This window comes from Thrips palmi, unplaced genomic scaffold (assembly GCF_012932325.1).
Source record: "Thrips palmi isolate BJ-2018 unplaced genomic scaffold, TpBJ-2018v1 HiC_scaffold_16, whole genome shotgun sequence".
Lineage (NCBI taxonomy): Eukaryota > Metazoa > Arthropoda > Insecta > Thysanoptera > Thripidae > Thrips > Thrips palmi.
In genome coordinates this window covers 9,575,080-9,591,321 of record NW_023144625.1, presented here as the reverse complement: position 1 = coordinate 9,591,321, position 16,242 = coordinate 9,575,080, and the positions used below count along the sequence as shown (strand labels likewise).

The following is a 16,242-nucleotide window of genomic DNA, read 5'->3' as shown; positions in this document are numbered from 1 at the left end:
AGCACGCAAATAGTCCTAGTACACACACACACACACACACACACTCGCGCGCGCACACACACACACACACACACCTTACTCACCTACACTTACACATGTGTACCTACACACACTATCACACCCACACCAACGCGCGGATTGGCGCTGTGGCAGTGGTATAATTGCGAGCGCAGGCCGTCTAATTCGGGCCCGGCCGGCAGGGCATTGTCGCGCTGGGCTGCTAGGGCCTCGCTGTCCTGTCCAGACACCTCGCAGCATGCATTATGCAACGGTCAGGCCGCCGGCGTCAGCTAGCGTTGGCTAGCGTCAGCCCGCCGCCGGGCCGTGGGTCTGGCCTGGCGCGCCAGAGTGTTTGACAGCCAAATCGGGTGGCGGGCCCTCTGGGCGAGGCGGGGCGGGGCCGTCCTTGTTGTGGCTCGGCGGGCATTGTGCGGGCTTCGGATTGGACAGCGGGGCGCTAAACGGGCAGCGGACAGTGGGCGACAAGTGGCTACCAAAGGGCGACTAAAGAGGTGGACAATGGGCGGTCCAGAAGCGTCCATAAAGTGTTGCAAAAGAGGTGTCCAAAAGGTGGCCGAAGGGCGCTCAAAAGGTATTCAAATGGCGAGCAAAAAGTGGCCAAAGGGCGTGCTAACAGTGGCCAACGGGTGTGTCAAAGTGGTTAGAGGCCGTCGAGAAGTTGGCCAGAGGGCGTTCACAGAGGGTGGCGTTCGAAAGGTGGTCTGAAGGGGTGGCTATAGAGTCGCAAAGGTGGCCCAAAGGGGTGGCTAGAGAGTCGCTAAGGTGGCCCAAAGGGTTGGCTAGAGAGTCGCTAAGGTGGCCCAAAGGGTTGGCTAGAGAGTCGCTAAGGTGGCCCAAAGGGTTGGCTAGAGAGTCGCTAAGGTGACCCAAAGGGTTGGCTAGAGAGCCGCAAAGGTGACCCAAAGGGTTGGCTAGAGAGCCGCAAAGGTGACCCAAAGGGTTGGCTAGAGAGTCGCTAAGGTGGCCCAAAGGGGTGGCTAGAGAGTCGCAAAGGTGACCCAAAGGGTTGGCTAGAGAGTCGCAAAGGTGGCCCAAAGGGGTGGCTAGAGAGTCGCAAAGGTGGCCCAAAGGGGTGGTTAGAGAGTCGCAAAGGTGGCCCAAAGGGCGGCCAAACCGTGGCCAAAGGACGGTTCCCGAAGTGTGGCGGCGGCGTGGGATACATCCTTGACGGTGACGGCGTGACGGGCACCTCGGGCGGACACACGGGGCGCCGCCGCGCCGCGCGTCCCAAAGAAAGACCGAAGGTAGCGCGGCGACGCGGCGGCGATATGTTTGTTGGCAGTGACTCCGATGACGTCCGCCACGGCGACGACGGTGACGGCCACGCCGACGGGGATGACGTCCCGGTGCTATTGCCGCCACCGCCGCCCTCATTTCGCCCCGCGCGCCGATTGATCAGTCCGGGTTGTGTGTGTTTTTGAACGCGAGCCGCGAGGCCGGCGGGTCGCCGGGGGCCACCTGCGTGCGTATGCGAGTGTGTCGGCGTGTGAGTGTGTTTGTGTGTGCGAGCGCCCGGCGTCACGGTAGCTCGCGTCACGTTTACCCCTGGAGCACGCCGTCGTTGCGCGTCGTCGTCGGCGTGCTCGCGGACCTCGCCGCTGCCCCCCGCGTGCCCTGCACGTGGGCCCCACGTGACGTCACGGCGTGCGTCAAAACGACACATGTCCCTCGCCCTTTGGACCCCCGCACTCCGCCTTCCTGTTGTCGAAGTGCTCGGCCATGTGGGTCTCGTCCGTCCGCAGCGCAGCGCAGTGTCACTGTCGCCGCGCCGGGTCCTGATATCGACCTCGCCGTCGAGCCGAGTCCGGAGTCTTCGAGTCGTCGGTGCAGTCTTGCAGTGTGATGGCCGACCCTGGTTGACGCGTTGCTCCTCGTGTTGCAGGTCCATGGTGCCGCACTCCCCCGCAGTGGCCATGATGCCCCTTGGCCAGGCCAGGGCCGTCGACCGCATCGTCGCCTGCGTCGCCAGGCGGAGGGAGCGGGGCCTGCCCCGGAAACCCATCTGAACCTGAATCCGAAGCACGGACCGACCCATCTGAACCTGAATCCGGACCAAGGACTAACCCGTTAATGACTAACCGCTGCCTGCACTGACGAGTCCCGCCTCAAGACTGGATACCGCCGGCAGGGAGGCCGCCAGCCTGCAGGCCGCCGCCAGCCTGCGGGCCTTCGCCACCTTCGCCAGCCTCCTGGACCACCAGACACAGGTGAGCCAGCCAACTCCGCCAACTGCTGAGAGTCGTCGCTCTGTCTCTCTCGCACTCGTGGGGACTGCCGTATCGGTGCGAGAGAGACAGAGCGACGAAAACGACTCTCGGAATCGGTCTGCTGGGCTGCCGGTTGTTGTTCGTCTGTTTGTGTCGTCGGGTTGACTAACCCAAGCGCACCGCAGGCTCGCCGGGACTCGAATATAGAAGTAGAGCGGGCTTATGCGAACCTGCAGACTCACTCAGAGAGTCCGTCTTCGTCGCCGTGTCTCTCTCTCTCTCTCTCTCTCTCTCTCTCTCTCTCTCTCTCTCTCTCTCTCTCTCTCTCTCTCTCTCTCTCTCGCTTTCGTGGGGCGGCCCGATCGGGTGCGAGAGAGACAGAGCCACTGTCTCGGAATCAGTCTGCTGTTGTTGACACAGGTCGGCGGACCTGAGAAAGCGCCAAGGAACCGTCGTAGTAGTGTGTTGTAGTGTATCGGAGGGTTCGAACGGGACGGCGAGGCGGCTCACTCTGAGGCTGGGGCACGTTGTTCACTGCCAGCCGCGCCCAGCCATCACGCCATACTACTACTATGTTAGTACCGCCAGGTTACCGGTGTCATTAGACGCCATTTGGATGCTGCCGCGCTGCCACACTGCCATGTGCCGGCGGAAGGTGGAGGAAGGACTCCAAGAGGGACCGACCGGCCGCCTGCACTTGATGCATATATGACGTAACGGTAAAGTGCCGCCGCACAGCCGCTGCTGCATTGTGTGTGTGCGTGTGTGTGTGTGTGAGAGAGTGAGAGAGTGGTGAGTGAGTGTGTGTGTGTGTGTGTGTGTGTGTGTGTGTGTGTGTGTGTGTGTGTGTGTGTGTGTGTGTCCATTGCGCAAAGGCCCACTTTTCGAGTGCAGCGGCTGTGTTGCTACTGCGGCGGAAAGTCAAAGCAATCACGATACACGGCAAGCCCGCGGCGGCGAGCCCTCGTTGTGTGTGATGGGCTTGTGTGTTTTACAGCGGTGTGCAGGAGGAGGAGGGGGAGGGGGGAAGGGGCTACCTATGTACGCAAATTGCCTGCAAAGCATTCTTATTTTCTGCTCCCGGCCTGTCCGTGTGTTTCGCGTGTACTTTGAGAAAAAATGAGACGGAATTATGAAGCGTGCGTGGTGTACGGTAGTGTTGTCATGCTGCGCGGCGCGGTCGCCATGGCAACGGGTGGTGGCGTCGTCGTCTCGCAGTGCGGTGCGCGTCTTTCCGCGCGCTGGGCAGGATGATGCTCTGCAGACTGGTTCCGGGGGAGTCTTTTTCGTCGCTCTGTCTCTCTCGCACTCAAGGGGCGTCCCCTGTAGGCGCGAGAGAGACATAGAGCGACGACTATCGGAATCGGTGTGCAGGAAGATGACGAGCGGGGCGTTTGCGCGGACCGTAGCCTCGGTAGCCTCAGCCGGCGTGGCCTCGGGGAGGAAGCACAGGGGATCGCGCGGCAAGTTCTGCGCTGAATCTGCCCGCATTCGCATTTCGCATTTTCCACTGCCGCCGCTCCGCCGCTCCGCCGCTGGTGATGGCGATGGAAAGCGCAGCAAGGTCCCCGTGCCGAAAGACCGCGCTTCGTCGCTCCGTCTCTGTCGCACTCAAGGCGCGGCGTGCCGAGGAGTGGAGTGCGACAGAGACGGACGGAGCGACGACACGGTCCTCGCGGAGCGGAGGGATCCACAATCCGTTCGTGTTTTGGCGCGGCACTTGCCGTTCGTTGTTGCTCTTGCAGTGCGGAGCGCGGTAGCGGCGCGAAGTGCCTCGCGGGGGCATTGGCAGTCGCCCCGCCCCGCCCCGCCTCGCCCCGCCCCTCTCCCGACGGCGACGCGCGTATTTTCGTCTTTTCTCCCTTTATGCCGCGGTGCCGCGCGGTGCCGCGGTCCGCGAGCCAAAGTGTGCGCGCAGCCCTCGCGCCCGCCCCACAGTGGGCCAGAAGACCGGTGGAGGCGGCCAAAACTCAAGACGCGTTTTGAGCTCCAGAGTCGCTAAATGGGACTCGAATCGAACGTGTGACCAGAGCAATCCATTGGTGGGATCACACGTTCAATTCGCGTCCTATTAAGCGACTCTGGAGCTCAAAACGCGTCTAGAGTTTTGGCCGCCTCCCCGTCTTCTGCCCGCTGTGCCGCCCGGGCACGCGGTCCGCGCCAGCCCCGGAAATGTTTCCACCTTCTGCCCAAACGCCACAGCCAAAGCCAGCGGCCAGCTCAGACCGCTTTTGTTTCTGGCTTGGCTCGGTCCGCTATGGGACCGATCGAACGGCTGCCGGCTCCGGCGGCCACGTCATCGCGGCCGCCACCCTGCCGGCTGCCAGACGCCTCCCGAGCATCGCTCTGTCTCTCTGGCCACGTGCGCCACGGGGCCACGCGGCCACGCGCCGCCCCGGGAATGTTTCCCTTTCTGCCCAAACGCCAAAGCCAAACGCCAACGCCGCGCAGACCTCTTTTGTTTCTGGCTTGGCTCGGTCCGACTTGGACGCGCGTCGAAGGCTTTCCCGCGCCCCGGCGCCACCATCCGGCCGCCACCCTGCCGGGCTGCCAGACGCCTCCCGAGCATCGCTCTGTCTCTCTCGCACTCGTGGCGCGTCCCGTTCGGGTGCGAGAGAGACGGAGCGACTCTCGGCACGGCCGGCCGGCAATGGCCAGCGGGTCATTGAGGCGCGATCGGGCGGACTTTTCCGTCATTGACATTTGTGTACACAGCAGCACAGCAGCGCGTCCGTGTATAGTACTCGAGGCACACGGACCGGCCCGCTGCGGGGGGGAGGGGGGAGGGGGAGGCTCTGCGTCTCGACGGACACTCCGAGCAGCAGCTGGTCACGGGGCGGAGCAGGACGGACTCTGGCCGCGCGGCAACGCCGTCGACGGCCACCCGCTGCACCTGCTGGTCGTCCTGGAGGCCCTGCCGGCCTTGCCCGCCTTGCCACGCGCCCGCCCCCGCCGCTGCAGTATCGGCTCTTGTTGTTGTTGTTGTTTCTGGTGTGGTGGCGGCAGGGCGGCAGGCAGGCGAGGCGTGCAAAGTGCACGGCACGGCACTGCACGTGTGCGAGTACAGTGGCGTGGTGGTTGGTGACGTAACGGGCAGCGCCCCGCCCCGCCGATGACGCCGAGGCTGTAAAAAGAGGCAAGGCGTCTGCGGGGGGCGGCCCTGCCCTGCCAGGCGTTGTTGTTGTTGTTGTTGTTGTTGTTGTTGCCTGGTGCGTGGCGCGAAGCCAGGGGGCGGGGGCACCGCGCGCACTATCTCAATGTGTCGCTCTTCGGAGCCCCCGCCCAGATCGCCGAAAAAAAGTGGAAGAAACAAAAGTACTGTGAGCAAAGCGGGCGTCTGCGGCCGGTCTGTCTTCGGCCGGCCGGTTCCGAATTGTGGTGCTGTCTCTCTCGCACCCCCGCACCGTTCAGTGCGTGCGAGAGAGAGAGAGAGAGAGAGAGAGAGAGAGAGAGAGAGAGAGAGAGAGAGAGAGAGAGAGAGAGAGAATAAGCGTGCCGTCGCGTTGGCGTTAGCGCGCGTTAGCGGGGCCTCGCGAAACGTGGCGGCGCCAGACCGCGCCAGACGCCAGGCAGTCTGCCGCCTTATTTCTATAAATATTTGAAAGCGACGCCTGATTGGCTGCACGCGGCTCGCACGTGCGCGACGCGTGCGCACCGCGTGCCCCGCCGGGGCCCCCGTCCGGATCAGTGGCCGACACTGCAAAAGCGACTCGGCGTGTTTCGTGGGTATTCTTTGGCGAGGGACGCCGACGGAGTCCGGCCGGTTGACGCGGTGCTCGGCGGACCGGGCCGGGCCCCTCGGGTCGGGCCATCGGGCCACGCGGCGCAGCCGTGTCCCCCGAACAGTACTATCATCCCATCGGGGCGGGGCGGGGCGGGGCCGCGCACAGTGGGCCAGAAGACCGGTGGAGGCGGCCAAAACTCTAGACGCGTTTTGAGCTCCAGAGTCGCTAAACAGGCCTCGAACCTAACGTGTGACCGCACCAATGGATTCCTCGTTCAGAGAGCAATCCATTGGTGGGGTCACACGTTCGGTTCGAGGCCTGTTTAGCGACTCTGGAGCTCAAAACGCGTCTGGAGTCTTGGCCGCCGCCACCGGTCTTCTGGCCCACTGTGCCGCGCCACTGCTCGGGTTGTTGGCTGCCGTGCCGGGCCGTGCCATTCCCACTCCATTTATCACCAATAAGTACTGGCGGTGCCGTTGCCGCGCGTCGCCGCTTCCCCGCGAGGCACGAGACAGTCGTGTGGCACGAGGCCGGTCACGATGCTGCCGTGCCGTTCCGTTCGTGTCGATGCTCGACTCGGCCGACGCCGCGCTCCCGAAACCGAGCGCCAAGCGAATAACGCTGTGCCGCTGGAATCCGCGGGGGCGGCGCCGGTGCCAACGACTGCGACGGCGGTTGAATCACCCAGTGGCGGGTCCAGGTGAAACGAAGGGGGAGAAAGGGGGGATGGGAACCACCTAAAAGGAAGGCTAACTGTTGCAAGTCGGCTACTTTCGCTACAGCGCCCCTCCCCCCTGGACGATCTGTCCTTGAAATCGCCGGCTGCCGTTTGCCGTCGATCGGGGACCCCGCGGAAGGTGCTCTGGTCTGGCGAGGCGACGCGCGTGGTAATTCGATTCCCCCTCCCCTGCCCCTTTTTTCTCCGTACCGTTTTCGCACTCCTTGTCCCGCTGCCCCTCGCGGCGCGTTCTATTAATACGTGAGCAATAACTCCTCGGCGCGCTGTTTAAGCTCCAGTCGGCCGTCGCGGATGCCGTGGCCGAGCCGCCGCTCTAGAGCGCGTTAACGGAATGGTCACCGCTCCGCCGCTCGTCGGCCGGGCCGGGCCGCACATCACAGTGGGCCAGAAGACCGGCGGAAGCGGCCAAAACACTAGACGTGTTTTGAGCTCCAGAGTCGCCGAACAGGCCTCGAATCGAACGTCGTGTGACCCCACCAATGGATTCCTCGTTCGGAGAGCAATCTATTGGTGGGGTCACACGTTCGGTTCGAGTCCCATTTAGCGACTCTGGAGCTCCAAAACGCGTCTAGAGTTTTGGCCGCCTCCAGGCCCACTGTGAGCCGCCGCGATGGGGATGGGGACTCCCGCTGAGAGACTCGGCGGTTTGGCGCGGCCGATCGGGAGCTAGGCTCCTTTACATCGAGTCGGCTGGGCTGCTCAGCTGACTGACTCGGTCTCTCTCGCACTCATTATGGGCGTCCTGCCGGTGCGAGAGAGACAGAGCGACTCGAAATCAGTCTGCCGGCCGATTGGGCAACGCGAAGGCGGGCGAAAGCCTACATTAAGCGGCGCGGAGTCGGTCTGAGTCGCACGCGCCGGCCTGCACCTTGCACTGCACTGGCGGCGCGGCGACGGCACGGCGGTTTGTTGCTTTTTGCTTTTCGCTCGCGCGTGCCGAGAGAAGAAGCACGGCTCGTTGGAATTTATCTACTGCTCTGCTCGATATGTGAGGCCGGCTGGTCCATGACGTCCATGACGTTTCGACGCTCTGTCTCTCTCGCACTTACAGGGGACGCCCCGTGAGTGCGAGAGGGACAGAGCGACAGCCTGCAGCGTAGGGCGCCCGCTCCACAGTGGACCAGGAGGCCGGTGGAGGCGGTCAAAATCCCGCACGCGTTTTGAGCTCCAAAGTCTCTAAATGGGACTCGAACCGAACGCGTGACCTCACCTGTAGATTGCTCTCCGAACGAGGAATCCATTGGTGGGGTCACACGTTCGGTTCGAGGCTTATTCAGCGACTCTGGAGCTCGAGCTCAAAACGCGTCAAGAGTTTTGGCCGCCTCCACCGGTCTTCTGGCCCACTGTGCGCTCCTTTTCGGCGCCCTGGCAGTGCCTGCCTGCCCGGCACCCGGCGGCTTGAAGAGTCAGGCTGCTCGGCTTGGCTCGGCTCGGCTGCCCTTTTGCGTCGCGGCCTGGTTGGCGTGCACGCCGCGCGGCGTCCTGCCCGGCATAAGTGGCCACGCCGCCTGGACGGGCTAAAGACCATGCACACCGTCGTCGTGCTGCTCTTGACATTGGCACGGAAACCTCTCGCCATGCAGTGTGCTATGCAGCGAGGCGCCCCGGCTCGGCTCGGCGTGGCCCGGCTCGGCTTGACCTCCTCGCGGCGCGCTCCGCTCGTCCCGGTGCCGCGGTGCCGCGGTCGCGGTCAAGCTCGCCTTTCTCCCCACCAGCAGCCGCAGCCGCCTGCCTGCTTTGCAACTTTGTGGCCGCGGCACCTCGGCGACGACGACGGCGACCTGTGGAGTGATTCCGAACGGTCGCTCTCTCTCTCTCTCTCTCTCTCTCTCTCTCTCTCTCTCTCTCTCTCTCTCTCTCTCTCTCTCTCTCTTGCACTCTTGCGGAGTGCCGTCGCGGTGCGAGAGAGACAGCGTGATCCTTCGAAGCCGCCCGGCGGGGCTGACTTGCCGAAACGACGCGACCGGCGTGCATCCGTGAGCATCCGGCTTGCTCCGCGAAACGGTTATTTATGTCGCTCATAAAATGGGGCTCACGTCCGTCAAAGCGTTCGGCACGGCCTGGGCACGGTACGGGCCGCGCAGCCCGCCCGCTCGGCCCCGCCCACGCCGAACACTTTCCCTGGCCGGTATGGGCCGATAGGGCGAGCAGGGAGCAGCGGGGCCCGCACAGTGGGCCAAAAGACCGGTGGAGGCGCCAAAACTCTAGACGCGTTCAGTGCTCCAGAGTCGCTAAGCAGGCCTCGAACCGAACGTGTGACCCCACCAATGGATTCCTCGTTCGAAGAGCAATCCATTGGTGCGGTCACACGTTCGGTTCGAGTCCCATTTAGCGACTCTGGAGCCCAAAGCGCGTCTAGAGTTTTGGCCGCCTCCACCGGTCTTCTGGCCCACTGTGCGGACCGCGGACGCGTTTGGGCGGCGAGGCGGGCGGGGCGAGGCCGCCGCCGTGTCCTAGGTCAGTGCGCTGCCGCGCTGCTTATCTTTACTGCCTTGTCGGTGCGGTGCTTCTGCGAGCGGACGCCGCGGACGGGTCTCAGTCTCGCACGCCGCCAGGATTAGCTCGCCGCCGTCAAGGGGCGAGAGGTGGCCCGGGCCTTTTTTGGCGGCGCGTGGAGGAAGAGGGCCGTGACGCCTGCAGTGTGTTGGGTTAGGCTACCCGCCGCACCGCCGTGTGCGCATTGCCTACTCGCCGGGCGTTGTTCCCTTGCCTTGCCGCCTGCAGAACGTCGGTTAGGCAACCCGCCGCACCGCCGTGTCTGCATTGCCTACCCGCCAGGCTGCCGCCTGCAGCACATCGGTTAGGCAACCCGCCGCACAGCCGTGTGCGCATTGCCTACCTTCCAGGCGTTCGCTTCAGTCTCCTTGAGCTTGAGCCGCGGTCGTCTTGTCCGTCGACATCGGCGAGGAGCGCAGGAGCAACACGCCGACGCGCTTCTAGCCGACACGTTGTTATTTTGTTGCACTGCCGCCGAAGCGCGTTTCCGTCCGAATGGAACACGGAAAGCGAGAATAAACCGAGAGTGGCGGAAAGCGGTGGAAAGTCCCGAAGTCCCTGGCCGGAGCGCGGCGAACGCGGCGAACGCGGCCGCGGCCGTTAGCCCGACGAAAGCAAGAGTCTGGCGGTCGGGGCCCCAAAGGGGCGCCACGGCCTTCGCGTGCACGTCCGCGTCGTGGGCGGTGGCGGTGACCGGCCGGTCACATCACTCTTCTCTTCGGCAACGTAATCCGGGACGCGGTTTACGAGTTCGCGACGCTCGCAGACTGATTCCGCGAGGAGTCGTTTTTGTCGCTCTCTCTCTCTCTCTCTCTCTCTCTCTCTCTCTCTCTCTCTCTCTCTCTCTCTCTCTCTCTCTCTCTCTCTCTCTCTCTCTCTCTCTCTCTCTCTCTCTCTCTCTCTCTCTCTCTCTCTCTCTCTCTCTCTCTCTCTCTCTCGCTTACACGAGGACGTCCCGCGAGTGCGGCAGAGACAGGGCGACGGAAACGACTCTCGGAATGCAGGGCGCCCGAACGCCCCGCGAACGACAGTGAACGCGGCCATCAACGTCGCGTCTCGCCATCGCCATGCGTCCGCGTTCCCACGCACGACCAATCACTTTCGTTCCTTCGCTCCAGGACCGAATGATGCCACATAACAATCACTGCGGTGTTTTGTGGTTTTCTTTTTTTCCGCCCGTCGCTTTGAGTTAGTTTTCGCAGGTGAACCCCAAGCGTGCCTCTCATTATTTTTCGAGATAATAATTTAGAGTGAAGTTCCTTCCGGCCATCTACTTTCAAGTTCAAGTTAGCGTTAAAGTTTTTCTTTTCTTTTTTTTTTGTCAGAATAAACCAAGAAAGCTAGATAGATAGAAAGCGAGAGAAGAAGAAAACGAAGTGGAAGAAGTGCCAGTGGCCCTGCCGCAGGAGCGGGAATGCAGGGCAGTGGGGCTCCTTGAGGGGGGAGGGGGGGGGGGGGGGTGCACGCGTGTCTGCAACTCACGCACACACAGTCACAAGCGCACGCACTCACACACACGCACGCACACACTGGCGGGGGGCGTAAATGGGGCTCTTTACTCCATCAGCACCACATCGCGGGAGCCGTGGGGGCCTAGGGCACCCCCTGAGCGATGAGGGTTGGCCGCGCTGGCCCAGTGACCCACATCGGGGCCCACATTGCCCCCGCTGTCTGCGCGCTGCGCGCCTCGCTGCAGGCCGTGCCGCCGGTGCGGCTTTCGCAGTGGAGAGGCAGACGTCTCCGCCGCGTCGCTCCACTGCAGGTGTGAGTCACGTGATAAGGCGCCGCGAGGAATCTTCCGCCTGTTTCGTCGCTCTGTCTCTCTCGCACGTGCACGGCGCGGCCCATGAGTGCGAGAGAGACGGAGAAGCGAAGCGACCCTCGGAATCAGTCCACTGATAGGCTAACAGTGGAGCCTGGCTGGGCTGGACGGGGCACGGCCGCAGCGGCGGTCTGCCGCTGCGCTCTGCCGCTTTGCAGAACGGTGGCGGCGCTTCGCTTCCCCGAGGACGTCCCCAGCGCCCTGATTGTGGACGGTGACTCAGTGCACTCCGTCGGACTCCGCCAATCCGTGCCGCGGGCGGTGTCGCGCCGATTCGTCTGTTCGCCCGAGTGCTCCGGCTGCTGCCCGCCGCGCTGTGCCGCGTTGGCGAGAGCGTGAGTGAGAGAGTCAGAGAGAGAGAGAGAGAGAGTGAGGTGACAGATTGCCGCCACGCTCCGCCGCCCACGCACCGGTGGCGCCGGGCCACGCCGGGCCCAGCCCATTGATTCCCGAAGACACTCAATGGGCGCATCTGTCTCTACTACACTGCAGTGGCCCAAGGCCGGGGCGGGGCGGGACGGGGCGGGGCGCAGTCGGAATACGCGTGCAGTAGCCGTGGCAAAAAGCAGCGTCTAGAAATGACAAAGAAAAACCACTCACCAAAAAAAAGGGGGGGAAGAAGACGACAAAGACTTCTTTTGCTCTTATCAGGCCATTCTCTTCCCTGCACTCGAGTCGAGAAGGCGTTGGAGATGTTCTTCGCAGTGTATCAAAGAATTCCCACACACACTGTATCTTTCCGTTTGTGTTTGCGAACGATTTGCGAGTTTGTGTGTGTGTGTGTGTGTATTTGTAATTGAAGCGCCGTTTGCTTAGCTTTACGACGTCCTTGCGCGAACGGAGCGCCTTGTTTGCGTTTGCCGGGGAAATGGCTTTGCAAAGTTTGCCGTCCGGACTGGACTCTCTACACACTAGACGATGTGACGTGACACTGTCGTCGTCGGGTCGGTCCACTGTAAATATGACAGTTGCTGGAGAACGGAGTGGAGACTCGTCCGTGTGATGCGGCGCACAGTGGGCCAGAAGAACGGTGGAGGCGGCCAAAACTCTAGACACGTTTTGAGCTCCAGAGTCGCTTAATGGGACTCGAACCGAACGTGTGACCCCACCAATGGATTGCTCTCCGAACAAGGAATCCATAGGTAAGGTCACACGTTCGATTGGAGGCCTGTTCAGCGGACACTGGAGCTCAAAACGCGTCTAGGGTTTTGGCCGCTTCCGCCGATCTTCTGGTCCACTGTGTGGCGGCTGCCAGAGAGTGTTGTGTTGCGTTCCAGTGGCGCAGCAAGAGCGCCGCCTTTGCGAAACGCGGCGAAACGCGCCGAAACGGCGGCCCCACTGTGCGTTTCCCTTTCCGCCACCGCCTTGCTGCCTCGCTGTTCCTCGTCCTCGTCCTCGCGGTGTAGTGGTCAGGCCGGCCAGGCTGTGCTGTGCGGCAGGAGGCAGGAGCAGGATGCGCCGCACTCCGCGCTGTCTGCTGTGTTGCTGGCTGTGTGTTGCGCACCTGCAGCACCGCTCGCCCCCGCCCGCCGTCTAGCGCCGCGTGTGCACTCACCACACACACACACACACACACACACACACACACACACACACACACACACACACACTTGCACGGACGCCGCCGGATGTGCGAGGAGGATGTTGCGAGTCCTTGGTCACTCCGACACGTCAATTTCTCATACCTCTCCTCGCGCTTTTTCCTCGTCGAGATAAATGTGCATTGGGAAGAGGTGGTCAGTGACGCCGGCCGTGGCGGGACGGCGGCTTCAGGGTTGAAGGAGCACCGGACGATAGTGGGGGCGGGGCGGGGCGGGGCGAGGTAAACACACATGTGGGTCAAGTGGGCCGGCTGCTTGCTGCCTGGTGCGATGCTCGCCGTGCTCGGTGCAGTAATGGGATGGATGGGCGTCGCTGCAGGCAGTCAGAGGCAGGCGGGCCGGGGCGGCGACCTCCACGGCGACGTCGCCAAGGTCAGGGCCGCCACGCCGTGCCCCAGAATCCGCACGACGGCTCCCCGGCCGTTTCCGACCCCGAGACGCGCGCGGCCGTCTCTGAGTCCGGCCGTCTGCAGACTGATTCCGAACACTGCTTCGTCGTTCTGTCTCTCTCGCACTCGTAGGGCGTTCCGTGTGGGTGCGAGAGAGACAGAGCGACGAAAACGACTCTCGCAATCAGTCTGCCGGGCGCGCGTGCCTTCCTTTTCGCGCAGCAGCACTCGGCTCGGTGCATCCTGTTGGCGCGGCCGGCGTGCCGTCCACGCGCAGGGCGTGCTGCAGGGCGTGGTGCCGGCGTGCCGCCGGCGTGCACAGCCTCGCCGGCCCGGCCGTCCTCGGCAGGGAGCAGTGAGCTTGCTGGCGGCGGCGCGCCGCAGTAGCAGCAGGCGCAGTAGGCGCGCAGGGCTCGGTCCGGGCCCCAAGGGCGGCGGCGCGCTGCTGCGGGGCCCCGCCGAGCTGTGCCCTGCCACGCCCCCCTTTCCAACCTTGTTCCTTGAACCTGCGCCGCCCGGTCGTCACTCTAGATCTGTCTGTCGCCAAGCAGTGCGTCGTGCCGTCGTGTCGTCGCCCGGCCACGCGGCGGCCCGGCCGGCCAGCGCCCTGCTGGTGTCCGACTCGTCTCCGCCGCCTGGTTACCATTTTATCATCATTAGCTCGGCTGGGTTCCGATATCTAGACGCGGTTCCGTTGTTCGCGGCTGGAGTATTTTTAACTCTTGTTTCTTTCGGAGGCCCAGCCGCCACCGGCTGGCCACCCCCTGTGGCCTGTGGCGGTGCTGCCCCCTGGCGGTGCTATCAACAGGCTGTTGTGGGTCTGAGGTGGCGGCCTGGCCGGCCACAGTGGGCCAGAAGACCGGTGGAGGCGGCCAAAACTCTAGACGCGTTTTGACCTCCAGAGTCGCTGAATGGGTCTCGAACCGAACGTGTGACCCCACCAATGGATTGCTCTCCGAACGAGGAATCCATAGGTAAGGTCACACGTCCGGTTCGAGCCCCATTTAGCGACTCTGGGAGCTCAAAACGCGTCTAGAGTTTCGGTCTTCTGGCCCACTGTGCGGGCGGCGGCCCGTGGGTGGGGACTTCCCCGGCGGACACCCGTACGTGCGAACGCACAGCAAACGCGCACCTTTTGTGGCGTGCCCCATAAAGGCGGGCGCGGCTACCTTTGGGCCTTTGGGCACAGGGCCGCGCGCTGCTGGGGCCGCGGGCCGCGGGCAGCGAATTCGGCGCGCCAAAATATTTGAAAGTCGATTGATTAGCTCGTTTGTAATTGCAGAATTAATTTGGCGGGTTTTCCCTGAATGCAACATGGAGTGTTTTTCCCTACAGTGTGGCGGTCTGTCTGCACCGGGCGGCCGGTGATCCTGGTCACGGCCCCGAGACCTGTGGGTCATCTGGCGAAAGGCAGAGAGAGAGAGAGAGAGAGAGAGAGAGAGAGAGAGAGAGAGAGAGAGAGAGAGAGAGAGAGAGAGAGAGAGGAGGAGAGAGAGAGGAGAGAGAGGGAGAGAGGAGAGAGAGAGAGAGAGAGAGAGAGAGAGAGAGAGAGAGAGAGAGAGAGAGAGAGAGAGAGAGAGAGAGAAGAGCCAGGCCGGCTGAATGATTCTATTACAGGCACTTATCGCGGAAAGGCGGAACTTTCCGAGCTGTGCTGAAGGGGAAGGGGGATGCCAAACAGTCAAAACGTAATGGCGGGTAAACGATCGTGGGGAAAGGGAGAGAGAGGCCGACGACGGACAGACCGACAGGCAGGCAGACAGGCCGCGTGACTTTAATAATAGGCAATGCGAGTGTTTGGCCAGCGGACAGCGTCACTGTTGCCGTGTCATCTAGCTCTGTGACGACAGTGCCCGACAGAATCCGGATCGAGGATGAAGCCGTAATTTTTGGCTGTGTCGGCGCGGGTTAGGCCCTAGGGCCGAGTCTACGCGAGTCTACGGCCCCAGGGGCGCGGCGGCAGCGCGGCATGGACAGGCCCGGGCCCACCCGGGCCATTCGGCTCCTGTCACATGGTTGGTGTTCAACGCGGAAGGTCACCTTTACCGAGCCCCCTCCACCAGGGCCGAGCCAGCACACCGAACACGCGGACAAGTGGCCGATGCTGCTGAGCCATGCTGAGCGCCGCGGCGGCCAGTCGGCGGGTTAGCGCGAGCCGGGTCCCCGCCGGGTCCCTCCCGGGTCGCGGTCGCGAGCACATTCAGGCAAAGTGCGACTTGGCGCTCAGCATAAATTGACCGCCTTTCCTATCTGAATTCTGGGCAGTCCTGGCTGGGGGCCGCTGCTCGTCGCCGAGGCGAGGGTCCCCGTCGTCGCCGAGGGTCTCCGCGGCCGCGGCGGCCGGAGCGGGCTGGGCGCGGCGCTGCAGGGAATATGGATTAGGGGCAACGGTCAGCGCGGTGCCGCGCGTTCTCACGGGGCGGTCGCGGCGTGTATACACTAGTACGCCGCGCCGGGTACACTACGAGCGCCGAGCGCCAGGATACTAGTGCGCCGCGCTGGGTACACTAGTATTCGAACGCCGACCGCCAGGACACTAGTACACCGCGCCGGGTACACTAGTATTCGAACGCCGACCGCCAGGACACTAGTACACCGCGCCGGGTACACTAGTATTCGAACGCCGACCGCCAGGAGACTAGTGCGCCGCGCTGGGTACACTAGTATTCGAACACCGACCGCCAGGACACTAGTACACCGCGCCGGGTACACTAGTATTCGAACACCGACCGCCATGACACTAGTACGCCGCGCCGGGTACACTAGCATACGAACGCCGCGTCGAGTACACTAGTACGCCGCATCGAGTACACAAATACGCCCCGTCGAGTACACTAGTACGCTGTGCGGTGGTCTGCTTCGCGTACGTCACACCCCGGCCCTTCGGCCACCCTGGGCGCCACAGCCATGCCGCAGCAGGCCTTCGTCCTCGTCACGGCCGGCGTCCCGCTGCAGCCCGCCCAGCGGTTCGCGTCCCCGCGGCCGGCGCCACTGACAAGCCCGCTGCCTCGGGCTGCCTCGGCCGCGGACTGATTCCGAAAGACGGTCCGTCTCTCTCCGACTCGCGAGGCGTCCCGTGTAGGTGCGAGAGAGACAGAGCGACGACAGGGACTCTCGGAGTGAGTCGGCCGACCGCCACAATGGGACAATGAAGCTAGGTCGGATCGGGCCGAGCGCCGAGGGCCCTAATTGGCTGCCTGACTGGCCGGCCTGATTGGCTGCGCGTTGGCCGCGTCGGTTGC

The 16,242-nt window shown here is 63.4% G+C and overlaps 1 protein-coding gene across 1 annotated transcript in view; it reads left to right on the top strand.

Moving 5' to 3' along the window:
- LOC117642597 (D(4) dopamine receptor) overlaps positions 1-16,242 on the top strand; it is a 42,388-nt gene that overhangs the window by 16,553 nt on the left and 9,593 nt on the right. Inside the window, exon 2 of the mRNA XM_034380902.1 lies at positions 1,904-2,228. The gene's annotated coding sequence lies outside the window, so the exon portion shown is untranslated. The remainder of the gene's footprint in view (positions 1-1,903; positions 2,229-16,242) is intronic.